The sequence below is a fragment of the Manis javanica genome, chromosome 15 (genome assembly GCF_040802235.1).
Source record: "Manis javanica isolate MJ-LG chromosome 15, MJ_LKY, whole genome shotgun sequence".
Taxonomy (NCBI): domain Eukaryota; kingdom Metazoa; phylum Chordata; class Mammalia; order Pholidota; family Manidae; genus Manis; species Manis javanica.
Window position 1 is genome coordinate 3,484,518 of NC_133170.1, and position 27,145 is coordinate 3,511,662.

A 27,145-nucleotide genomic window follows, 5' to 3' on the forward strand; every position below is an offset into this window, starting at 1 on the left:
AGGGCCCTGGAAAGTCAGTGATCCTGAAAAAAACTGTCTTTTGGAAGTGATTGTAACACAAAGATCAAACAGAAGGTTCTACAGATTTTCAGGAAGAAATAGTTGGTAGGTTATTTATGAATGGACTCTTTCAGGGAGCTGCTTGCCAGTCTCAGTGTCTGGCCCACCAAGGTGGCCTCAGCATCCCCTTCAAGTTATGGTCTTTGCATGGCTTTTTTCCCAGGAGCTTCACCCTCTAGATGCATTAACAGTAAGTTTTGGAGAAATGCACTGTGCATATGAGCATTCCAAGACATAGCTTTGTAACTGTGATTTTTAAGACTGAACAGAATTATTAATTAAAGAAGCTAAACGTGCTCTAAGAAAAAAATGTAATTATGCCTGGAGCATTCAGGCTTTAGCTGTAGTGTTTGCTGGAATAAAGCCACTGATGACAGTGTTTCAGTGCACCTGTTGGGCCCTCTTTCTCTCCATTTCCCCCTTTCTTGCCAAAGAAAAACACCTGAATTCTGCTCAGTCTCATTTGGGAAATAAAGGGGAAGTGTCCATGTGCTTAATCGATTGGTATTTTGCACATGTATTAATTGCTGGGCTCCCTAGAGTGTTCATTCCATCAGAAAGCATGGGTGGAGTGCACCTAGGTATTGTGAACTGGGCTAGACTAGGAACTTCTGTAATCTGAAAGGTAAGATGCCCGCATGCATTTGTAAAATGATGATTCCCCCCCTGCCCACTCCCCATGTTCCACCCTCCTCCCCTGCATCCTCTCCTCTCTTCCTAAGACAGCAGTGCTGCTGAATACCAATGAGGCAATTCTTGGCCTTACCCCATTCATTTATTTTCAGGCAATTAATTCAACTTTCTAACATCTAGCCAGAATGTTATGCAGGTAATTTGTGGGTCTGCTTAATTTCTCAGGACCCTGTGGTTCTCAGCCAGCAAAGCTCATTGTGAAGATGAGCTACTCCAGCTGGTAGGCAAGCCTGATTTTCACGGGCAGTACCATCCCTTCATTAAGGCCACTGAGTCTTTGAGCTTGGCAGGCTTCCCTTGGTGCTCGCTTCACTTTCTGATAACAAATGGCTTTTGCAGCTTCTAGAAGCTTTGCCTCCAGGTCTCATTTTCTCCCCTGAAGGACACCAGGCCTGATGACATCATTAACAGTTTTTCAACATAAAATGTCACAGGGCTGTGGGCGCCTCTGCTGGCTCTCAGACGTGTATTTGTGGCCAAGGCAAGCCAGCACATTCCCTCATCCTTCCTGAAAGCATCTTGGAGTTTTTATTTAGTGGCAAAATAAGGCAAATGAGAATATAAGGTGGTGAAATTCAGTTAGTGTAGATCTCTAAGGATGATTTTTCTTCACAGTACAGTACTCTTTCTGGTAAATGGTTTTATGCATTTTAACGATTGTAGAGTCATGTAACTACTAACACAATCTCATACCTCCAAATTCCCTTGTCCTGCCTCTGTGCAGCCAGCACCTCTCCCCAGTCCTAACCTCTGGCAATGGCTGATTGGTTCTTTGTACATATAGTTGCACCTTGTAGCCTATTGAATTTGTCCTTTCCCATCATCGTGAGGCATTTGAGATTCATCCATGCTGTTGTGTAATCAGTTCCTTCCTTACAATTGCTGAATTGTTTGTTTATCCATTCACGGGTTGGTGGGTGTGAGGGTTGTATCTAGTTTTAAATTATTGTAAATAAGGCTGTTATAAACATTTGCATACAGGCTTTTGTGTGACCATAGTTTTCTTTTCTCTTAGGTAAATATCCAGGAGTGGAATTTCTGGATCATATGGTAAGTGAGTGTTTAACTTTACCAGAAACCATCAGATTGCATAGTGGCAACACCATTTTGCATTTCCTCCAGCAATGTATGTGAGTTCAATTGCTTTCCATCCTTGTTAGCATTTGGAATTGTCTGTTTTGTTTTGTTAGTCATTCAAATAGATGTGTAGTAGTACCTATTATGGTTTTTTTATTTCTCTAGTGATGACTTATATTGAACATCTTCTCATGTGCTTAATTATCATCATCCTTATATCTTCTTTGCCGAAGTGTCCATTCAAATCATTTCCTTTTTTTAATGGGGTTGTTTTCTTACTGTTGAGTTTTGAGAGTTCCTTATATATTGCACTAATAAACCTCCTATCAGATACTTGAATCACAAAAGTTTTCTTCCAGTAAATGGCTTGTCTTTTAATTAAAAGACACAACAGTGTCTTTCTCAGACTCAAAGGTGTAAATTTTAATGATGACCAGTTTATCAATTTTTTTCTTTTGTGCATCATGATTTTTGAGTCATATCTTGGAACTCTTTGCCTAACCCATGATAATAAAGATTTCCCCCTATACTTTCTTTTAAAAGCCTAATGTTACATTTCATATTTAGGTCTATGATCCATTTGAAATTAATTTTTGTATGAAGCGTGAAGTGTAAGTTGAGTTTTCCTTTTTGTATTTTCTCTCCCATTGTCATGCTATCACTTGTGTAAAAGGTCATATTGTAGTTGCCTTTGCACATTTGTCAAAAATCAATTGACTGTATTTGTATGGATCTATTTCTAGTCTCTATTCTGTTCCATTTATCTATATGTATATCCTTTCTTCAATACCATGGTATCTTAATTACTGTAGCTTTAGAGTAAGTCTTGGCATCAGGTAGTGTAAGACCTCCAACTTTCAAAACAGTTCTGCCTATTCTAAGATTCTTTGCATTTTGATAAAAATATTTAGATTAGTTTGTCAATAATAAAAAGTTACATTGGGAGTTTGAAAGGAATAGCATTGAATTTACAGGATAATTATGAGAGAGATGACAACTGTATTGAACCTTCCAATCCATAAATACAGTATATAGATCTCCTTTTATTTATTTCATGGCTCCATTATAGTATATTAATTGATCATATATGCATGGGTTTATATCTGGACTCTCTATCCTGTTACATTGATCTATGGGTCTGTTCTTGTGTCAGTACCATACTGTTTTGATTAATGTAGCTTTGTAGTATAGCTTGAAGTTAGGGAGTGTAATATGCCCAGCTTTGTTCTTCTGTGTCAGGATTGCTTTGGCTATTTGGGGTCTTTTTTATGGTTCCATATGAATTTTAAAACTATTTGTTCTAGTCATTGAAAAATGTTGGTATTTTGGTAGGGATTACATTGAGTATGTAAATTGCTTTTGGCAGGATAGTTGTTTTGGCATTATTAATTCTTCCTGTCCATAAGCATGGGGTGGATTTCTACTTATTGATGTCTTCTTTACTTTCTCTCATGAGTGTCTTATAGTTTTCAGAGTATAGGTCTTTTACTTCCTTACTTAGGTTTGTCTATAGGTATTTGATTCTTTTTGATTTTGCCTGTTTTCTTGAGGAATACTGATCAGTAATGTTCTTTCCTTGTAATGTTTTTGTCTGGTTTTTATATCAAGGTAATACTAGCCTCATAAGATTAATTGGTAACTATTGCCTTCTCTTATATTTTTTGGAAAAAATTGTGTAAAAATCATATTAATTATTCTTTAAATATTTGATAACATTTCCCAGTAAAATCATCTGAGCATGGATTTTTTTTGTTGGAAGACTTTTCACTACAAAACCAATTGCTTTGATAGATTTAAGACTATTCAGGTTATCTATTTCCTCTTGATGAGTTTGTGTCTCTCAAGGGGCTCATCCACTTGAAGTTGTTGAACTTACAGGCAAAGAGTGATTTATAATATAATAGTCTTTTATATTGTGACTTGTAGATATAGCCTCTTTAATTTCTAATATTGGTAATTCATGCATTCTTTTTCTTTTTCTCGGCCACTCCAGGTAGAGAGTAATACATTTTCTTGCTCTTTCTCAAGAACCACATTTTTTATTTCATTTATTTCTCTTGTTGTTCTATGTTTACAGTTTCTTTTCCCCCTTCTTAACTTTATTACTTCCTTTCTCCAGTTGGCATTGGGCTTAATTTTCTATCATTTTTCTAGTTTTCTTTTTAATGTGTAGGTTTAGATTATTGATTTGAGACTTTCCTTTCTCTCTTTTTGATGTAAGCCTTTCATGCTATGTGAACATGGAGCAGAGAATATTTGCGTTGTCATTACTAGGTGGTTAAATCTAAGCATACTGATATGGACTTTATTTAATTTGAATAGTTTCCTTCAGTTTCATTATGTTTCCCATAGTTTCAATTATAAGCAAAACAACAAAGGAAATATGTGAATTCTGCTCCTGAATTCATTCATGTGCTTCTTGAATATGACCATAATTTTATCCTGTGGAAGGAGACAAGTGAATGGATTGTGGGCCCTTGGTTCTGTCCACTAGGTGCAAAAAAAGGTTCCTAAGGACATTTTCAGCATCAATTGAATCCTGGGGCTGAAAAATTTAAAACTGCAACATATGAAACTTCTTGTAAAAAATGATCCACTTCATCCAGGCTGTAGAATCAACAAGAATTTAATAAAGCTAATCAAATAATTGTAGTTCAATTGCACATAAATTTGAATTGTTTTCCCATTAAAGAGTGCTTGTCTGTAAATTATTGCAGGGAAAGCCATTTTCAAGTTAATGTTTCAACGATTAGAGAACACAAAGGGCATTTTCGTTAATTAGATACCGCTCTCTTTCCTCCTAGTTTATCATCACCTTCACTAGGTAGAATCAGTTTAGTACTCAAATTCATTGACATGTGTGATTCAATGACAGTATTTGTTTAGAGTTCATCATATACCTGGTGGAATAGACTCATTAAGTAGAAATAGTTATGAATAGTTATGGAGTCATCATCTAAAATGAGTCAGTGCTGTTTGCCAGTCATTACAATGAATGTGAACACAGTGGGAATAAAATCTCTCTGAAGGTTACAAGCTTTATATTCTGAAATATGGAGGGCTGCAGCTTTCTTTCTATTATTTGAGGGACCCTTGTTCAGGGAAAGGACTTGACCTCCTTTTGAGGAGGATTGTTACATGCATTCAGTTGCCATTTTATCAAAGCTAGAGTCTGTTGTGGCATCTTAGAAAGTATGCAAACATGGAAAAGCCAGCATTACCCTGGCTGTTGTTTGTTTGGTAAGTGTTCCGTGTTCAGGAAAGGGTCTGGAGAGGGGCCACCTTTGCAGGTTCTGTCGGTTCCTAAGTAACTGAGACTGTCACGGTGCAAGACAGCCCTACCTCAAGCCCTCTCTCTGGCTCCTCACTGGTCCCTTATGAATGAGTACTGACACGCAGCATAAAAGAAATGAATTTCACGCTTTTGTTTTTGAGATGTGCCATCCAGACTGGAATTTGTTACTACAATTCTTCCTAGCATTTAAGGACAGAAGTAGGTATGACCCAAATGCGAACACTATTCACTAGAATAGTGTTCTAAAACTCTGCTTTGGAAGTGTGCAAATACAAACAGTATTCGAGAACCTTACTTGTAACTAATATGTTGTTAGGACGTGCATGCTATCTACCAATCAGTGTTCACAATCAGGGAGTAAAATCAACAGCAAGAGGGATTGTACTTTGTTAGTGCACAAAGCTATTCCATTTTTCTAGGATTTGATACCAGGTTAGCCCACTTACAGTTAATACCGTGGAGGAGATACCAGGAGGTAAGAGCGAAACAGTTGATTCAATAATTACTTTGTATTTGTTCCATAATCTGCATTTAAGAACATTTTCCTCTCCCATTTCCTCTCCCTCCCTCTTCCATTACCTTTCAAACTATCTGACAAATTTGCCAGAACATTTTTTAGATACAGTGATAATCGGAAATATTGAGTATCCTGAGCATATGGAAAAGGTCTGAAGCTTCTTTCAGGTAACGTTTTTCTTCTTCATACTAAGAAAAAACATAGATAGTGTATCAAGCAAGTGAATGGTTTGTGCTTTTTGAATCCTTGTTAATAAAGATTAGATTTTATTTATTCAAGTGGTAATACTTCATTAGGCATAGAAATTAAACATTGAGCTAACAAGAAATTAAATGTAAATGATTATGTCTATTAATGAAAGAGGATCAAGGAAAAGCAGGTGAGGAGTATGTTCTATAAACAGTCTTCTCTTTTAGAAAAAGGTCCCCAGGTAGTGTCCGCCTGTCATGCTCTCAGTGCTTCTATTCTCTGTATCCCTCCCTCTTTTTCACTCTCTCCTTCCTGGTCTTCCCCGTCCTCCCACTCCCGGTGCCTGTTGTCACATACAGCTGCACATTAATGCCTGTCCCCTCCTGAGATTTCCCTTAATGCTCTTGTTCTCCCTGCAGGGGTGAAAACTGCACTGATTATTTCTCTAAATATTCATGTATCTGATAAGAGACAGTCTTAGTGAGCTATGTACTGAGTCTCTTGTGTAAAAAAATTGAACCAAGAAATAAGCATTCACACTACCATCCAGGTGGGGAAGCACACAGAGAGAACAATTTACTGCTCCCCAGTCACTCACTCATTCAGTCACTCATTCATTAATTAATTAATTCATTCATTCACTCATTCAATAAATGTATATTTTGGTGGCACAGTGTGCTTAGCAAATGCAAGGTACTGGGGACCTAAAGAGGAATGAATTTCTTTGGGAGATTACAGTGAGTTTTATATTCCATTTTTCTTTGAGAAATCAGGAGAAATTTAGGAACAACAGACTGAAAGGGGAGTGAATGAATAACCCGAGGAAGGTGTGGTTTTTCAAAATGAAATGTCTGTGACAGTCTGTCCAAAACATTCATTCGGAAGGCATGGGGGCAGGGGCATGGAGGAGGGATGATGCCCTGAGCCCCAGGGCCCCTGCTGTGTCCACATCCAGGCTTTGCATTTACTGTCTGAAAGATGGGAGGATTCCTGAGGGCAGGGATTTTTGTCTGTTTTGTTCACTGATACAGGCTAAGAGCCTGAAACAGTATGTGTTAAATAAACGTGCAAAGAACATTTGATGAAAGAACCGACCTGGGGCTGTAACTTCCCCTCTTTTCCTCTATTTTTTCATCTGTAAAATAAGGCTCATAAAAGTAACTACCTAGTAGAGTTTGAGCATTAAACAAGGATGTAAAGTCTGGCACAGAGTAAGGGCTCAATAACTGTTCGTTACGTAACGCCAGCAACTGTTCATTGTGGGGGGTGGGTTCATCGGGGGGGACAGTGAGTACACGGGGTGGGTGGGGGGGCGGGGGTGGAACTGATGAGCACGTACCATCCTTGTGTCCTGGAGGGGCGAACGTCATGGACATTAATCAGTACACAGGCATAATTACAGTGACAAATCGTGATGAGTGCCGGGAGGAAAAGGAGACAGGAGGTAACAGCGAAGAGGACCTAACTTGGACTGTGAGTCGGAAGAGAATCTGCGAAGAATGGTTTTAAACTGATACTTGATGGTTGAGAAGAAGTTAATTTAATCCTGAGAAAATAAGAGGAGGGCTCCATAGACCAGAAACAAGGTGCGTGGGCAGAGGGCCCCCGAGCAGGAAAGCGGCGGGCGCCTGAGCTGGGCACTAAGTGCCTGGACTGCACACCTCCAGACTTCCTGTGAGAGAGCGACTGCTTTATTGTTAAGACCACTGCTGTTTTGTGTTGTTGTTCTTAGCTGCCAAAATTAATCATAAGGACTCTAGGTTCTCCCCCTCCCCATTCTAAAATCTGGAAGGTTCTTACAATCAATGGCATCTTACAACTATAATTATAGCATTCTTATCTTTCTTAGTGGAACGTATAATTATGCATCCTGTTTTAATAACTGGCAACTTATGCTTGATGAAATAAGGTGACACCTTGTAACTTAAAAAACCAGATATTGTAAAATATACACAAAGGTAAAAGTAAATTTTGAGAAAGCAAATATTTAAACATGTTAATTTAAAATAAATGTATTAGTGACATAAACCTTCTTAGCCCTTATAATATATTTAGTGAGAAAATGTGGTTGAATATATTTCATTATTTTGAAATTATGTTGTGATCATTTCTAAATTCAGTTTAAGCACTTGGTATTATGTCATAGCTGAAGGGGACACCTCACGAGGATATGTGCATCTAAACTGAAGAAGTTTAAGGTGGGCTGTACTTACTAAATTATAATATAGTTGACTCTTGAACTGTGTGAGTCTACTTATGTAGATTTTTTTCAATAAATATATTGGAAAATTTTTTGGAGATTTGTGATAATTTGAAAAAACATGTTATTTTTGCCAGTTTGCTTCATTGTAAGAATACAGTACAAAATACATATAACATAAGTATGTGTTAACTGACTGTTTATGTTATTGATAAGGCTTCTGGTCAACAGTAGTCAGTCAGCAGTAGCTAAGGTTTTCAGAGGCCAAAAGTTATCCCTGGATTTTTGACAGTGCAGGTGGTCAGTGCCTTTAACTCCCACATTGTTCAAGGGGAGTTACTCAGTTGCAACCAACAGTGAAGCCGACATTATTAAGCCAGCTAATAAATGTTCATCTTCCCTTGTGTCAGTCAGTTGTTTTGCCAGCTAAACCAAAGACATTGAGAAAATAAGAGGAGGGCTCCATAGACAAGAAACAAGGTGTGTGGGTAGAGGGCCCCCTAGCAGGAAAGTGGTGGGTGCCTAAAGCTGGGCACTAAGTTGATTTAAATTCAATGTAATTCAATTTGGAATTTTTTTTAATGTAAGAAGTATGTTTCCAAAAGTTTTAAATATGCAGATATGCAAATTTTTATAGAAGACATCATACATTATTATCATCAACAAGAACAGTCCATGGAAGTATTTCTAGACATCCAGTTTTGTCACGTGCCTTCTTGTTAGATTTGGTAAGACGGTTATTGCTTCCCCCGTAAGGCGGTTAAGAGTTATTAGCAGATACTGAGCAAAGGGTTGGCTCTGCTGTTTTCTTATTCACTGTGTTGCACTTTCAATCCTTTGTCCTATGTGTGTTTGTGTGCATATGTGTGCACTCAGTGTACACCTGCACACGTTCTTGTTCAGGAATCACAACTACTTGTCCACTTTGTAAAGTTTCTTTCAATACAGTGACATAAAACAAACGTTTTCTTCAGTAAAGCCTGCCTACATGTCGACACCCAGTGTTTGAATGCAGTTGCTCGAATTGTGGTTTTCTTTCCTGAGTATCTGAATTGTAACCAGACAAGCCAACCAGCTGAGATGCAGGGGACTATCTGAACATTAAATATTAGTAAAGTCAAATCCCATTCATGTTTTTAGCTGATAACTAAATGTTCATGAGTTCTGAAAATTTTTTCCCACATCCTAGTGGACTGACTGCATAGTGCACCCCCGGGGTCAAGACACTCCACTCAGGAAACCCTGGTTTGTAAGATAAACTTGCTAGCTTGGAACCCGTGGCCTGCCTCCAAGTGCTTCCTAGCCCCACCCCCACCTTGACTCTGCATTCCTCCAGCACAAACCCCTGGAATTCTTGAACTCACCTTCTCCTCCTGGGACGCAGTGCTGGTGCCGTGGCTCTCCTGCTCGCACCTGCGTACAGGTCACCTGGGGTCTGCCTACGGTACAGATGCCGCACCAGGACGTCTGCGGTGGGCCTGGGATTCTGAGGCCGTGGTCAGCTCCCAGCTGACACGGCTGCTGGTCCACAGATGACTGTGAATAAAAAGGAAATAGAGAAAACACCATCAGAAATTCGTTTCACTAATTCCTTAATTTGGGAAGGCCACACACCGGGAGCCTCAGGTTTCTCATCCTTACGCTGCAGTGTCCACTCACTCATTCTTTCATTCAGCAAATATTTAGTGAACACCTGACATCTACCAGCGTCATGCCAGCTGCTACTAAGGGAGAAGCTGAGTCTAGTGGGCTGTTGGGTGAATCACATGACTTGGGGGCACAAATCAATATATTTGTATGCATGTGTGCATATAAGTAACATGTATATACACACATACATGCATGCTCATAACATGTTAACACACACACACTCCTGCCTGAGGCGTCTGAGTCACGTTGTCCCTTCAGCCTGTGATACCCTCCCCTCATCTCCTTCTTGTCTGATTCTTCATGGACTGTTCTTGTTGACAGTAATGTGAGTACGTCTTCTATAAAAACTTGCATATCTACATTATAAAACTCTTGGAAACACACTACCCGACTTTTCTGCACCCAGCCTTGTCCATCCCTCCAAACTAAGCCAATGATCTTTTTTCATGACTTTTATAACTGCTATTTCATGCATTTGACTTGTTTAAATTGACACTCATCAAACTTTGTACTACACAGAGAGCAAATGCATTTTATTTCAAGTACCTACTTGACCCAATATTAAACATGCTGACTGCACTCTATTAACATCGGAGATGAGTGAATACTCAAGCATAAACAGAAAAACCTGAATCATTTGGAAACCTGCTAAAAGGAGCTCATTCTTAAAAATTCTTAGACAAAGGAGGAACTCAGAACTGCTTGAAATACAGAATTACCAGCATAATAATCATCAGGTGGAGCCAGGGAAGATAATTTACAGGAAGGAGGAAAAACTGAAAATTGCCTTTCAACTCAGGAAATTATAAAAAGAAGAAAAATACACCTCTGTAGAGCAGGTAGAATAATTAATAAAAGCAGAAATGAATGAACAAAAAGAGCAACACTGAAAAACAAATGTAAGAATCAGCTGTTTGAATAACATGGTTCTTTGAAGAACCATGAAGATAAAAAACAACAAGGGAGATAAGACAATAGTGAATCTGATCAAGTGAAAATAAAACAAAAACAGGAAAAAAATTAGAAATTAGAAGTACCTGCAGGTGTCAAGAGTAAATGAATTCTAAAGACATATTTGGATGACATTTATAATAATAAATTTGATAGCTTGGATGAAATATCTAGGAAAATATAAATAACATTTACTAACACCATGAAAAAGGTTACCAGAATGATCCAGAAGATCCTCTTTCAAAATGTGGGAGGTCCAGGCAGTTTCACAGTGACAGATTTTTCTTAGGCTGCCGTACGTCCTTGTCCTCAGCTCTAAGAACTGCGCTTTACACAATTGTGTGGAACTGAAATGAGGAGATATTGGATAGCATATAATGGCCACATTTAATGTCCTATTATTTCAATTTTTCTTTAAAAGCTTCTGTTAAATGAACAATACACTCTACAATGAGTAAAGTCATAGAATTTGAATATGCTATTCAAACAGAGATAAATGTCAGCAAATAATCCTGTCCCTCCCCTTCTCAATAAGCACGCTTCACGTGCAGGGGCTATAAAGTTACCTGCCTCAAAGACATTTTAAGAATAGTTTCATAAATGTGTAATTTTTTTCCCAATAGACTGGAAATCTCCTTGGGTGAGGCATTGTGCGTTCTGCTCCTATTTTTGCCTATCACAGTGTAAAAAAATCTGGAAAACGCAAGATGATGACACATGTTTTTGAGGCAATGAATGTCAGAGGCATTTGCAGTCCCCAAACCTTGATTTTGAATTCTAGCTCCACCACTTTATTTCTGTGGGGTTAGGACAGATTATTTAACTTCGAAGCCTTAGTTATTCATCTGTAAAATGTGTATAATCATAGCCTAGAGGGAAAGCATTCAACATGAGGACTGAAACATACAATAGGAAAGCATTTGGCTCAGTGATGAATGTAGAGGAAGAGCTCCAAAAATGATCGGGATGAGGGTGATGGTTCTATAATTCTAGGTCTGCACCCTCTTCGATTTGACTCTCCATGAGGGTAGAGGAGTTTATCTTGGTCATTGTTGTATCAGTACAATTGTTTATTGTACTTCAAGTAGCAGTTAGCACATAGCAGCCATCAAATAAATGCCTGTTGAATGAATGAATCCATTTCCGGTGTTTGCCGAGCATGATTTGCTTAGCCCGTCTTAAAATAACACAGTAGTATTTTCATCACTGCAACACTGAACAAGATTTTATATTTTGTGTTGTTAATAAAAGATTGGCTTAAAGGATTTGATAGGTACGCATTTGTCTTTTACATGTGCTGTGCCGTTAGTTCCTCTGGCAGTCTCTCTCATTTTGTGTCAAAAAGAAAATACGTGTTGGGAAAATTTTTCTATCAATATTTTGTAATAATAAGAGAAGCTGAACAAAATACACAGGAGACTGAAGGAAGAAAAAATACAGCCCAACCTTTGGGTAGTAGGATTTTTTTTTTTAACACAGATTTGTTCATTTAGTGTGTGCTTACAAGTAGCTTCCATCACTGCACTCGAATAATGAGTCCCAAAGATGAAAGTAATTATTTTACCAAAAATATAATTCAGTTGCAGGGGCTGTGCTAGTTTTAAAAAGGCATGAGCTATCATTGGTCTGAAATCGTCATCAAATTCTTTCAATTTAATGGTCATTTCAAATGCTACCATCCCCACGTTCATTCAGGATGCATGTGAATCGGCGCGCCCGGAGAGCGCCAATCAGTTTGGGAGTGAATGATTATTGGTTCCAGTACAGTGTTTACATTTCCCTTCAGCTGCTTCTAGGGCAGTATTGTACGGTTTACGGGAGCAGCCGCCACTCTCAGCACGGTGGCGTGCGGGAGCATTTCTGTGCTTATTCTTTGTGGAGGCATTTAGTTAGAATTTAACAAAGAAACAACTGGAAATACCGTTCCCCACTCCAGTGAACACTGAAAAGTAATCATCTCAGAGAGCCTGCATTAGAACCGACGCTGTGCACAATGCAAATATGGCTCAAAGCCTATCTGTACATTTATTTGCAAATGTGTCCAGATATGCTTCATAGAAATTAATCCTCCATTTCATTATAAGGAAAGAATTACGTCTGTGGTCAAAAGTGGTAGTGGGGGGGGGGGGTAGAGTTAATCTGATTTAGCGCAGCATGTGAAAAATTAATTGGAAGTCAGAACTCCATAGTGTTTATTATAAAGTAATTTCACACCAGCTCAGGATTAGCATGGTAACGGGTGACAATAGGTCATCACTATGTTAATTGAAAGACAGCATGCTTTATAAAGGGGGAGAAAGAGAACAGAGAGAGATGAGAGAGATGTGACTAAGAGACACAGGATGTAACATGAGCTGCTGGTTTGGGACAGAGTGTAAAAGGGATGGGACCTTATTGAAAAAGATAGCCTTCGGCGAAGTCAACTGCCTCTGTGGGTAGCCGAAGAAGTGTCGGATCTGGTGGCGTGAAGCTGGTGCTGCCCCTTCTGGTCTGCTGTCTTTCAGCTGCAGGCGCTGTCCGGTGGGGACAGGGAAAGGCCAGCCCCTGGCCAGTGATCCAGACCTGACCCTGTGCTCTTTGGGTCTCTGGGGACACGGCTTGGCCCTCAGAGCCCCTGAACTCTCACCGTCCAGGGTTAGTGAGAGCATCCGTGCTGACGCTGAGGCCTCCCCTCTCTGCCAGCACAGGGTCAATACAGCCAACAGGGCGGACGAGGACCAGCAGGGGGCCTGTCATTCTGACATGGTGCCGAGTGGCGAGGTCAGGCTCAGCCTCTTTCTCGTCCCGTGCATGATACTCCTGAGCACCTGCTGGCAGCAGCCTGTGCCCCCTGCACCCTGCAGTCCTGCCGGTGGGCCGTGGGCTGGGGTCGGTGGCCCGGACAGCAGACTGCCCCTCGGGGGGCAGAAACAGGCAAGTGCTTCCTGCAGTACTGGCATGACGGGGTGGGTGCTGAGGAAGTGTCTCGGCTCCATGATCCGGCCTCCGTGCAGAGCTCACACCGGCCGCAGTGCAAGTGGGAACTGTTCTCAGCTGCAGTTGTTGTTAAGCCTGGGCTAGAGGCTTGTTAATGATTTGAATAAGTATCAGCACAAACAAAAGGTTCAACAACGTGACCCAAAGGTAGTCAAGCCAGGAACTGAATCCAGGAGCTCAGGTTCACAGAAACGGATGGGAGAGAAACTCGCTGTGGGCTCTGGGCGGGTGGTGTGTGTGCCAAGGCCTTTTAGGGGCAGGACTCAGTGGCGGCTGGAGAAGAGGACATCAGAGGCTTTGTTTAGGAAGAGAAGAAAGCATCTTTCAGGATCCTGCCGTCCTCCGCGGTGCGAGCTGATGAGGGTGACCTTTCCGCCTTCCCTTTCTCTTGGGAAGTTTGCAGCCCAGGCTGACATAAGCCATTGTAATATGTTAATTTTGACCCAGCTCTGCTACTAATACTAACCATCATCTCTAAGACATTTTCACTAAGAAACAGAGCCCTTTCAAGCACAGCTTTCAGCACCAAGTGCCCTGGTGATGTGTACTGACCTTTTTAATGAAAGTCAAAATTAAAAACACAAAACAACGAAAAAAGTGGTGCAGAGAAATGGGGCCACCGTGGAGTGTGGTGGCTCTGAGGGTGCCGTTTCAGGAACAGTCCCGTCTTCATTCTTTTAGGAGCTTTGCTCCTCGGCGGGGTACAGCGGGTGGCCAGCTGGAAGTGTTCTGGAAACGATTGGGTGGAGATGGATTCAGAGAGAATAGGATGGATGAGTTTGGAGTCTCCCGTCAAGGAGCTGGAGTAGTTTAGAGGCTGGAAGGCGGTGGGGAAGGCAGGTGGTCCAGCTGAGAATGTTCTGTGACGCTGGTGAACATTCATTTACTCAAGGGCCGACCAAGATGGTCACCCGCTCCAAGACCACTTACTCTAGGTGAGTGTCACTGGGAAATAGCTTCTTCCCAGGATTCAGTGGAACCCACAGCTGGGGGCAGCGCTCCGCCCCATTGATTGTTGCTGTATAGATGTACGGGCCAGCTGCATCTGTGTCTTCGACTTCTAGAGACAGAAAAAGCATTTTTACATGAAATTTCCCAAGTGCTAAGTGTGTACAACCAACTTAAATGCTTGAGAGTATTGTGTGGGCCTACCAAGGATTGTCTATGAGCAGCACACAGAGTTTGCTCCTGGGGTTCAGGGGGTTTGCTCCTGGCCCCCCATTCTTCTCTGAAATGTATTTGCTGGAAGATAGGCATCCCTCACTCAGTGCAAGCATTTGCAGAATTGTTTGTTATTACTGTATATTATTATATTTTTAAACCTAAAGGTTAAATGAGTTTCCAATTCTCTGATCAGTGACTCCATTGTCAATTTCCTGGTTAAAAAAAAAAAAGGCAAAAATATGGACTATGAGTTCTGTAATGCACATAATTGAAAAGTGTTGAATAAGAAAGCATTTCGTGAAACTCCAGTGTTGGATCTTTTTGTTCATTCTTGAAGATACAGAACCAGTGTTCTTTGTTCTAGAGCAGGAATTCTTAATACTGCATCCACTCATGAGCTTCCGCGGACTCTAAGCTCTCAACGCACGATGCTGAACGTCAGTGTGGATGGTATACTTCACCTTTTGTGGGGAGCATGCATAGCTTTCATTGGCTCCAAAAAGGTGTCGATATCCCCCCCAATTAGTAGATCCTCTAGATCCCATTGATAATCTGTATTTTTGCTCTAGAAAAAAATGGACATTTTCTCAATTTGCAATGTATCTGAGGTTCACAGTTAGGAAAACAGGTCTGACAAGGAGCTCTTCTGAGATCTCTTTTGCATAAAATCTGTAGTCACACCTGAATGCGTCAGACCTCAAGACATCACTGGTGAGTTATTTCTGAACAGATCAATTTAGATTTTTATACATTTAATGAGACATGTATTTAAGACTTGGGAGAATATATACTTCTTTAGACTTACACTTGTTAGGTAATATGCTTAGTGGGCACTTGTCATTCTTTATAACTGCCCAGAATCTCAACCCACCTCTTAGATTTTGAGATTCCATGGAATTAGTGAAAGGAACTCATTTAAATTCCTGGTGAAAGTACAGAGAATGGGAATAAGGAGTAAAGGATTCAGTTTTGAATCAGCTTAATCCATGATTATATTAAGGCGATCTTCCCCCAAACTTTCTTCAAGCCAAAATAAGTTCTTTCTGGAAGATCCTACATCATCCAGAGCCTCAAGTTCTTTTGCAGTTTTAAACACAAAAAAAAGTATGACCAGGAAAAAAAAAAAGTGAAAATGGTATAAAAAGGCTAGAAATCAAGAGAAAAAAAACAATAGATACAGGTACATATACAATACAGATATTGGAGTAATTAGACTTAAAGTGAGTGTGATTAATATAAGTTCTAGAAGTTATAACAAGATGAATAATTTCAGAAAAGGGCAGAAACGACCCTCTCCAGACTCAAATGGAAAATGTAGAACAAGCAAATATCCAAAATTAAGAGATCAGTGGATATGTTTAACTTCAGATTGGATTCAGCTAGAGAGATAACTGTTCAAGGGAAATACAGGTCAAAGGGAAATACCTTGACTGAAGCAGAGAGACAATAGATTGGAAAGTTCAGAAAAGACCTTTAGAGGCACATGGGATACCAAGAAAAGTCTAAGACATGTCATTAGGATTATAGAAGAAAGAGAGAGAGGGAGAGAAGGGGGAGAGAGAGAGAATGAGAGAAAAATATGTAAAGTGTTAACGTCATAAAATTACTCAAATGAAAGAAACACATCCAGCAACAGGTTCAAGAGATGTTGGGATCCTAAAGCATAATAAATATAAAGAGAATAGAGACACCTTAACAATACTGCTGAATACCAAAGACTCAGAAAATAAATGTTAAAAGAAGCCAGTGGAAAATGTTATATACCTCTTGAGGGGCCACAGTAAGGCTGAGATGACACATCAGCAGAAATGATGCAGGCAGAACACAATGAACATTACCTTCAAAATGCTGCCCATTTTTGTTGTCGTTTCAGCCATCATCTTATTGCAAGATGGTAGAATCAGTTACAGATTTGAACTAACTTGGTGATCTTCAGGCTCTAAATTTTATTAAGAGCAAACTGCTTATTCAAAAGTGATGATACAGTGACTCAAAATGCAGAGCGAGCGGGATGAGAAATCTCTCACCGGACCTTGGATTGTTTTAATTCTCTCATTATATGGAACTCAAACTGTTTGTTTTTAAGAGAAGTGAATTGTAATTCCAGTAGGCAACGATACAGAAAGATCTTGTCCCATAAACTGGTTTCCATTTAGTTTCTGGCTGTTTCCAGCATCTCAACTGGGATAGAAGTGTCTACAGAATGGGCTCTGCTCAAGCCTTTGTGAGCAGCTTTATGTCTGCAATGCACATGACAGTGTCTCCTTTTCCTGCTGGGCCGATATGCTCCATACCACGTGCAGTTTATCATGGTCACAGAATCATATTTTGCACAAAGATATGTATCCAGGCGATTCTTTACTCCTTGTATACTCTATGCAGCTGTCCCAGTAAGTGATCTCCGATGCCATAGCCGTATTATTCCTCTGGACATCAAAAAGATAATGGCACTTCTGAGTGAGCGAGCGCTTGCTGTGACTTCTCCATATCAACTGCATCCTGGTGTGTTTAATAGATGCCTGTTTCACCTCTTCTACTTGGGCATTTTTTTGCTCATTCAGTTTATCAGCAAATTCTCCAGGAGAAGCCCCATATTTCTTAATTACATAGATAAGCGATCCTGTTGTTGATGTGGCAGAGATGGTCCCTGGAGTAATCACATGCATTTCTTCAGATAGAAAATATAAGATAAGCCCAGTTCCGAGCACCTAGCATCCCATTACACCAGTTTTAGCATAAAAGAAACTGGAAGAATTCCTCAGAGATCACCCCATGCAGACTTTTCCTCTATATGCAGGAAGAGGTGGCGCAGGGGTGAGACTTGATCCTGTGTGAGAGATCCTTGCTACCTGCAGTACCCCTGGAATGGCAGGGCTGTGTTCTTCAGAGAAGGGGCCAATGTGGTGGGGGCAGAGAGTACCTCCCGAGAGCACGGCCAGCAAGGTCCAAGGTACAGTCTCGGCATCGCAGTGACCCCGACAGGTGAATCTGCCAGGACAGGAGCAAGGTGGCCACTCCAAATGCTGACAATGTTTGTGTTCAGCAAAAATAGCATTAAAATAGGGCAAAACAGATATGGACTCCCGCTTTTAGTCAGTGTGATGTAAAAGGGACCAGATTTGCTGTCCTGCCTGAAATAACAACAACAAAAAGACTGGACAAAATGAATAAGTTTTATAGCCCCTGGATGTTGAGGCAATGGGTGACCCCTGAGAGATGAGAAGCTAAGGAAGCGCGTGCTCTAGCTCACCCAGCCTGACGCCCTGAGAGGCCTTCCAGCCTACGGTGCAGCGAGGAGAAGGCCTCCAAGTGCGTGATGAAACAGCCCAATAAAGACGAAATACTTGAATAGATTCTTCACCAAAGAAGATACATGAATTGCAAATAAGGACATGAAAAGCAGCTTGAGAGCGCTGATCATTAGGAGAGTGCCCATTAAAACAACAATGATCTCTCACTGCACACCTGTTAGAGTGGCCGAAGTGAATCCACGTGTGGGCAAGGAGATGGGGGGGGGAGGCTCTCACACACTGCCGGCGGGACTGTGAAATGGCTGAGTCACTTGGGGGAAGTTTGACGGCTTCCAGAAAGTTGATATACACTTACCATAGGCATCTTCTATCCCTAGCTATTTACCTAAGAATAATGAAAGCATTTGCTCATATAAATATTTATGCCCAAATTTTCAGAACACTTTTAGTTGTATTCATCTCACACTGGAAACAGTCCAAGTGTCCATCAAAAGGTAAATGGATGGATTTACTCAGCGATTCAAATGAATGAGCCAGTAAAACACATAACAAAATGGATGATCTTAAAGTAATTATGCTGATGAAAGAGGCCAGACAAAAAGAATACCCGCTTGATTCCCTGTATAGAAAACTCCAGAAAATGGAAGCAAATGTGACAGAGTATATCAGTGATTGTTTGGGCTGGAGGGCAATTAGGGACAGCAGAACATACACAAAGGGGTGTCAGAAGCGCGGGGCCTTATGGACAGGGACACTCGCGTGCTTGTGGTGTGGTTTCCCAGGCACGTGTAGGTCAGAACTTACCAGATCATTGTAAACTGGACCTCTTCCTCTTATTTTTGGTCAAATATGCCTCAGTTGAGCTGTTAAAAAATAAAGTCAAAGTGAGAATATATTAAAATATAATAATGAAAGAATGCTTTGTCAATATACCTCAACTAATTGAGGGCTAAATAGTTCTATTAAAAATCAAAAATAATTTGGATATAATAGACTGTATCAAACAAAAAATCTAACTAGAGGTTTTATTTGCTGCAAAAAGAATAAAAGGTGTAAGATGAAAAGCATGATATAAAACTGGCATTATTTTCAAGTATCACAATTACATACACAGCAAATCCAAGTGAAACTACAGTAAAACCATTATAGTTATTACATAAGTTTAGCAAGTTCACTAGACGTAAAATTAATACACAAAAATAAATTAGTTTTGCCATTATAAGCAAAATTCCTTCCAAAATATGAAATTAAAGAATGACATATAAAGACATGGAAAGTATGAAATATCTAGGATAAATCCAATTAAAGCTTTTGAAAACAAACTATATATATCATGTTTTGAAAAGTTAGATATTATGAAGAGGTCAAGTCATTCCAAAGTGATAGTTGTGGTGAACCCCAATGAAATCCTGGCTGCTTTTTTCTTTTGGTGGAGATTGAAAAGCTGAATGTCACATTTTTTATGAAAATGCAGACAAGCAATTTAAGGCAAGAGTACCCTGAAGAATGAAAGCCAACTTCCAGGACTAGATCTACTAAATACAAAAATATTTATATGTGCAAAGCTACATAACCAGGATGCTGTAGTCTTGGTACGAGGCTGGACAATAGACCATGGAACAGAATAGAGTCCAGAGCTGACCCACATGTAAAAAATTGGTACTTCAGAGTGAGAAAAATATTTTCTCTTCAATAAATAATGATGAGTCAGATATCTTTTGGAAGAAAAAAACCCTTGATCCCTACTTCTTACTATATAGACAAATAACACCAGGTAGATTACAGATTGAAATGTGAAAGGTAAAAAAAAATATTATTCTGGAAGATAACATCGCCATGACCATAAGGCATGAACTGATTTCAACACAACTGGTGAAACATGAATCAGAAAGAAAAAAACTGATAAATTAGATCACGTATAAATATAACTTATATTTATCAAAAGACATTTGGTTGCTCTTGCTGCCTGTACATTCTGATGAAACGCTAAACAGAGCAAAGGGTAGGCGTGCCCAGGTTGACGGACAGATGCGTCCCTGGAATTAGAGTGCCTGGACGGAGGAGGTTCCCCAGGTGTGGGACTTGAAATGCTGAAACTAAGGTCATCAGCAAACTGGGGCAGTGAATTGGTTTTCCTACTTGAAATGCTGCAGGTGGGGTAGGATTTTCCAAATGGCTTTGCACTAGCCCACTGACTCCCCTGAGCACAGGAGACAAGAACTGATTCCTTTCCACGCCGGATGGCTTCCTCTAGCCGGGACCCTGAGCCCTGCGGTTCTTCAGTTTGACTGTTGGCCCTTGTGCATGTGACTTTCAGGCTGACACCATTCAATGGCTGTCGTTTATCTCCCCGAGCTCACTTGAACCCTTCTGACCTCTTCCCTACACTGCAGCCAAGGGGATTTTAAAAGTGCACTGGGAGACATTGAAGTGTTTTCAGCCCCAGGCACTTGAGCTCATCGATCAGATTTGCACTTTTAAAGAACAAAACGGTAGAGCAATATGCCATAACTAGAAAATATTTGCAGTATGTATATCAACAAAAGGTTTACATTCATAGTATAGAAGGAAACGTCTACAAATTAATAAGAAAACGATGCAAAACCCCAGAGAAAGATAGGCAAAGCTAACGAACAGCCCCTTCATTAAAGAGAACACTCTTCTGGCTGATAAACATATGAAATGTGTTCAATGTCGTTATTTGTTGAGGAGATAAAAATTAAATCCATGATGATACATTTCTATATACTCACCAGAATGGTTGCAATAAAAAATAACTGGAATGAGCAAGCGGGATATCCAGTGTTGCCAAAGATACTGGTGTGGAGAGCACATAAAACATCGCTGATGGTGGAAGCGTAAACTGGTCCAACAACTTTGAAAACCTATTTGGCAGTATCTACCGAAGTTAAACATATGCACACTCTATAATGCAGTAATTCTACACTTCATTTTTCAACAGAAATATGTACATTGATATTTACATACTGATATTTACTAAAGATGTGTTCAAGTATGTTCATAGCAACATTATTATTTTTTTTTTTTAATTATTCTTGCAGTTTTATTTTTATTCTTCTGTATAAATGTTAGAATTATTTTGTCAAAACAAAAATACAATAGAGGCTGTTTTTTTTTTTTTTTTTTTTTTAAATGTGCTTTGCTGGAACTTTTTTTTTTTTTTTTGAGAGGGCATCTCTCATATTTATTGATCAAATGGTTGTTAACAACAATAAAATTCAGTATAGGGGGGTCAACTCTCAATGTACAATCATTAATCCATCTCAAGCCTAATTCTCGTCAGTCTCCAATCTTCTGAAGCATAACGAACAAGTTCTTACATGGTGAACGAATTCTTACATAGTGAATAAATTCTTACATGGTGAACAGTACAAGGGCAGTCATCACAGAAACTTTCGGTTTTGATCATGCAATATGACCTATAAACAATCAGGTCAAATATGAATATTCGTTTGATTTTTGTACTTGATTTATATGTTGATCCCACATTTCTCCTATTATTATTATTATTTTTATTTTTAATAAAATGCTGAAGTGGTAGGTAGATGCAAGATAAAGGTAGAAAACATAGTTTAGTGCTGTAAGAAGGCAAATGTAGATGATCAGATGATCAGGTGTGTGCCTATGGACTAAGTATTAATCCAGGCTAGACAAGGGCAGCAAGACATCCACGGATGCAGAAGATTTCTCTCAAAGCAGGGGGGGTGAGGTTCTGAGCCTCACCTCTGTTGATCCCCAAATTCTCACCTGATGGCCCCCCTGCGACTGTGCCTGTATTAGGTTGTTCCTCCCTTGAGGTATAGCAACATTATTTTTAACCAACAGAAACTGGAAACAGCCCAAGTGTTCACAGAAGAATGGATAAATAAATTGTGAAATACTCTTTTAATGAATATCTTCTGAATCTCTAAAATCCCCTGAATTTCAGGATCTCCTAATCCCTGCTCCTGTTTCAAAGTCATGTGTATATTTCTTTGTGTATGAATGGGGTGCCTTTTGGAGGGAGAGCTTAAAGCTTCCGAGGTGTTCTCAAAAGCACCCATACGCCCAAAGGTGCTGATCTCCTTCGTGGATGGATCCAATGAACAGGCTAGTTTTCAGAGAATACTGATGAGTCTTCTTAATAGGTTCTGTGGAAACAGGAGCTCATGCTCAAATATGTTTAGGTAACACTGCTACGTATAATCCCTCTTTTTGAGTTTAGCATACTTAAGGCTTTCATAGAAATCCTGCTGAGAAGAATCAGGTATTATTTTTGTCATCTTAGCATCTTGCCTTGACAGAGGAATTGAGATCCCTTTCCCCCAACTGTTACAGACTTTTTTTTGGTCTGTTTTTGTTTATATTTTTTAAAGAGATTGGATATCTAAAAATAGATACATAGATCAATGGAACAGAATAGAGAGTCTAGAAATAAACCCACACTTATATGCTCAGCTGATATATGAGAAAAAGGAGACAAAAATATAAATGTTGGCAAGATGGTTTCTTCAATAAATGGTGTTGGGAAAACTGGACAGCTACATGCAAAAGAGTGAAACTGGATCATTGTCTTATACCATACACAAAAATAAATTCAAAAAGAATTGTAGACCTAAATATAAGAGCTGAAGCCATAAAACTCATAGAAGATAACATAGGCAATAAGCTTTTGAACATCAGTGTCAGTAAATTTTTCTGGCTCTGTCTCCCCAGGCAAGGGAAACAAAGCCAAAAAATAAAAAATAAAGTGGGACTAGGGGACCAGATCAAACTGAGAAACTTCTGCACAGCAAAGAAAACCCTCAACAAAGCAAAAAGGCAACCTACTGATGGGAGAATATATTTGCAAGTGATAAATCTGATAAGGGGCTAATATCCAAAATATATTAAGAACACATACAATTCAACATAAAAAAATCTGATTAAAATGTGGGCATGAAAAGATGCTCAGCATTACTTAATTCTCAGGGAAATGCAATTCAAAATGAGATATCACCTCACACTAATCAGAGTGGCTAATGCCAACAAGACAAGAAATAATAAGTGCTGGGAAGGATGTGGAGAAATGGAAACCCTCATACACTGCTGGTGGGAAATAAATTGGTATAGCCACTATGGAAAGCAATACAGAGGTTTCTCAAAAAACTAAATATAGAGATGCCAAATGACCCAGTAATTTCACTTCTGGGAATTGACCAGAAGAAGACAAAATCCCTAATCCAAAAAGATATATGCACTCCTATGTTTATTGTAGTGTTATAGCTAAAATATGGAAGCAAAGTAACTGTCCATCAATAGATGAATGAATAAGAAATTGTGGTATAAATATACAGTGGAATACTACTCAGCCATAAAAAGAATGAGATCCTGCCATTTGCAACAACACAGATGGACCTAGAGGGTATTATGCTCAGTGAAACAAGTCAGACAGAGAAAGACAAATACCATATGATTTCATTTATATGTGAAATCTAAAAAACAGAACAAATGAGCAAACAAAACAGAAATAGATTCATAAACAGAGAATAGACTGGTGGTTGCTATGGGAAAGAGGTGGGATGAGTGAAATAAGTGAATGGGAAAAAAGTGATAATGTTTGATATCTTTGGCTGATGGTTACATGAATGTATACACATGCCAAAATTCACTGAATTGTACACACTAAGATTTGTGCATTTAATTGTATGAACTTATATATATATATATACAAGGAATTATAAAAATATATCAGATATCCTAAAAGAATATGAAAAATAGATAACTGAAAGTTGACTCAATTAATTAATTAAACTAAGTGCTAACCCAGGTATTAGTTGAGATTATTAGCCCTTGTTACAAAATCGACTCAATACTCTCCTATGTTTTTAAGAAATTCAATCCCTGCCCTCATATTTCCTCACAGGGGTTTACATTCTGGGTTTGAGCTTTTGATTCCACTGAACTCTCGATTTTATTCACATTTCACCTTCCAAGTGTTCTCTCTGTTGCCTGTAAAACCAGGTTTGGCCCCTGTTTTAATCTCTCCTAGTCAGTGTATATGGTAGACCTTGTGTTGGTTGACTGAAGAGTTTAAGGCATAGAAAGGCAAAAACTTAAACCCTTTTGAGAGGCTTGTCCTCAGAGTCTCTCAGGCCCTTGATCACTAAGAGTTCCCTCACTGGCACCTCCTGTCAGGCGTCCGCACTCCCTACCACGCCACGCTGGCCATTGTCTCCCTCTTTTACGGAGCCTCTCTCTCCGTTGCACACTTCCTGTTTTATCCCACGGAGAGTGGTCCAGTCACCACACCTGCCACTTTCTATGACCTGGGCTCTCATCTTCTACTCATGAAGGGCTTGCTGAGCTCTGTTCTCAACAAATTCCTCTTTTCTGTATTTATTTTTTCTTTCTCATCAGTTAACAAGTATTTATCGAGAATCTTCCACGTGCTAGGCATATTGGTATCTATTTGACCCTTTAATCTGTATTGTAACTCTGCGCCATTGAGCTAATCTGTTTCCCACCTCTATAGATTTACATGCACACACCGGAGGTGGGCATTGAAAAAAATCCTTTCATAGAACACACTTTTTCTTGGGATATAACTAAGAAACATATCACAAGGTAGACAAAAATATACAGTCATGACATTCACTGTGTATAATATAAATCTTTAAGATGCAATAGCTCGAGGGTTTCAACTTAACCATTTCGTATTTGCTATTGTTTGACTTGTAGACATAGCGATTTTTATTCTGGCCTAGAGATGAATGCACGTCCAGACAATCTTTACCTGATCTTCAGTCCCAGGCACTCATGGAGAAGGAGGAGGACAGGCCTCATCCTTCTGTCTTTCGTCTTTCTCACTTATCAAGATAATCACAGCGTCATCTTCTCCCTATAACTACTTTCATTTTGTGATTTAGAACTTGTATTCTTGGGAACATGTGAGATATGTATTCACGGATTCTTTCATTCTCTCTTTAACTCACCAGACATACACTGAGTCCCACCAGGAACTGTGCTGGGTAGTAGATCAGAAAATCAGTGACTGTTAGTGCTGAGTGGGGGGTGATGGGGGGGCTGTGACTTCTCCCCTTTCAGGATGGTGCCTTCACTAGTTCTTGGTGATCTTTTATCACTGAAACAAGAGGCAAAGCTTAAATTTTACACTGTGTCTGGAAATTTGATTGATAACAGTTTTAACTCTGAGAAAATGATCATGTAAGAGATTGACGCCTCTACAACCAGAATATTCCTTTCCACATGACTGTTATGGTCTGCTTATTTGAAATTCCCCGAAAGACCTAATGTAAGTAAAGACCGTGGAGTCGGACTGAGCTCTCCTGCATGGGAAGGCAGCATCTCTGAGCTGAGCTCTCTTCCAGGATAGTGAAATTTCCTGTGAGGTGTCTGGCGATCTGGGATTCAAAAGGTTATCAGCCACGCATTTGTAATAGAAGTCCTGCCTGCATTCCCCTTGCATGCACTGAGGAGATGGGAGTGCTATCACTCTGACATTCCTGTCAGAACTGGTATTTGAGCCACTGGATGATTCTGACAAATGCCACTGCTGTCACTGGCTCAGTTTTAATTATTGCTGACTGAAGCTTTCGGCGGCAGCAAGCAGAAAACTTAATTAGCTGGAGTCTAGAGCATGAGCTGGCTGGAGGGGTCCCAGCGTCGGGAGTTCCGGCGGGAAGCGGCCGCCTTCAGAGCCTCTGAAGACTATTGACCAGTTGCTTGGAGAGCACATTCCCTTTATATATTTGTTTTTCAAGTAAGTCAGCAATACATGACAGTAGGTGAAATACACAGAAAAAGGAAAAAACAGGCCTGAATAGGAAACAACCTCAGCTCTGTTTCCATGAGGACTGGCAAAGGGAATATATACACTTTGTATGGTGTATATATACACTCCTATATGTATATACCCTTGATCATACATATATAAATGTTTGACAGTAACTGCACATACGTGTGTATTTATGAGTGGATGCCCTGTTCCAGAAAACAATGAAGAATGGAATTAATGCCTCCATCATGTCTCATATGCTCCTTATTTGCTTTCCAGGTATACACGTGATGGTAGTTTTTACTCTGCGTTCCCACAGAGACACTCCCCAGCAAGCTGCGGCGTCAAAGCGCTGACCTGCTGCAATGCAAGGTCGCCGCGGCTCCTGCGCGCTGGGTGGGGAAAGGCGTCCTTCCCCCCAGAGAGGCTGTCTGTCTGCGGCATCTCGGCCCTGCGGGGAGTTCCCCAGAGGCCCCCCGAGGCTCCGCTGGCTCCCGTGAAACTCAGACCCTGTTTGTCCCCTCTCCAGATCACACGTGGACTGGAGACTCACCGTCAGAGGTGCGGGAAGGCTTGTGCTGCCTGTTCCGTTTTGTCAAACAGGAAGGATGATGTTCTGCTCCGTTTTATAAATGAAATATGACGGTGCTTGGCAAGGCTGACGGAGCTGTGGTCCTGATGACTCAGCCACAACTCAGCATGTCCCCTCTTGTCAGCGGCCGAGCCTGATCCCACCGTCCCAGCGCCTGCTGCCTGGAAGCGCTGCAGCGCCCCCGGAACGGGGCGTCCCTGGACACTGTGGGTGACAGCCTGGGGGGACGCCTGCTTCTGAAGGGAGGCCTGGCGGGGTCGGGCTTCAAAACTGTTCTCAAGACGGTTCCCAGGGGAGCAGCTGTCAGTTCCTCACTGTCAGGAACACTGACATGTGGCTCGTTGGCCTCGGTTAGCCTTACTCTGCCCTGGGGTCATCAGCCAGTGAGAACAGTATCTGGGGTGTATCCTTGCCTCAACATTCTTCGCAACTTTGAAGAACAAATCTTAGGTTTGGGTATTAAGTCAAGAAGTATGAACTTCCAGGGGTTAAATCATGACTGAGTTGTCTCTTAATATTTAGCCATAGGGGAGCTAATTTTAAGCACAGTGTTTTTTCATGGGTGTGCAAGTTCAGGGATGCACAAGTCTTTTCGAGGCTGATGTGATTAAGAAGCAACCTCAGTAAAGACTAAGTAAGGCGATCACTTCATAAAAGTGTCCAAGGAACTTGCTCCTGTACCTCTGCTTTCTGGACTTTGATGAACCAAAGTGTGGAGTAAAGTGGATGCTGTCCTTTTTCATCATCTCTCTG

At 40.3% G+C, this 27,145-nt stretch overlaps 1 long non-coding RNA gene and 1 pseudogene across 2 annotated transcripts in view; one reads left to right on the forward strand and one right to left on the reverse strand.

Annotated features, from left to right (window-relative positions):
- The window catches only part of LOC108384349 (uncharacterized), a 322,167-nt gene that overhangs the window by 270,272 nt on the left and 24,750 nt on the right, over positions 1–27,145 (forward strand). For both annotated transcript variants that reach the window (XR_001849999.3, XR_012125517.1), the window contains exon 3: positions 1,769–1,803. This is a non-coding gene — a long non-coding RNA (uncharacterized lncRNA). The remainder of the gene's footprint in view (positions 1–1,768; positions 1,804–27,145) is intronic.
- Positions 17,131–26,244, reverse strand: LOC108388319 (ATP synthase F(0) complex subunit B1, mitochondrial pseudogene; annotated as a pseudogene).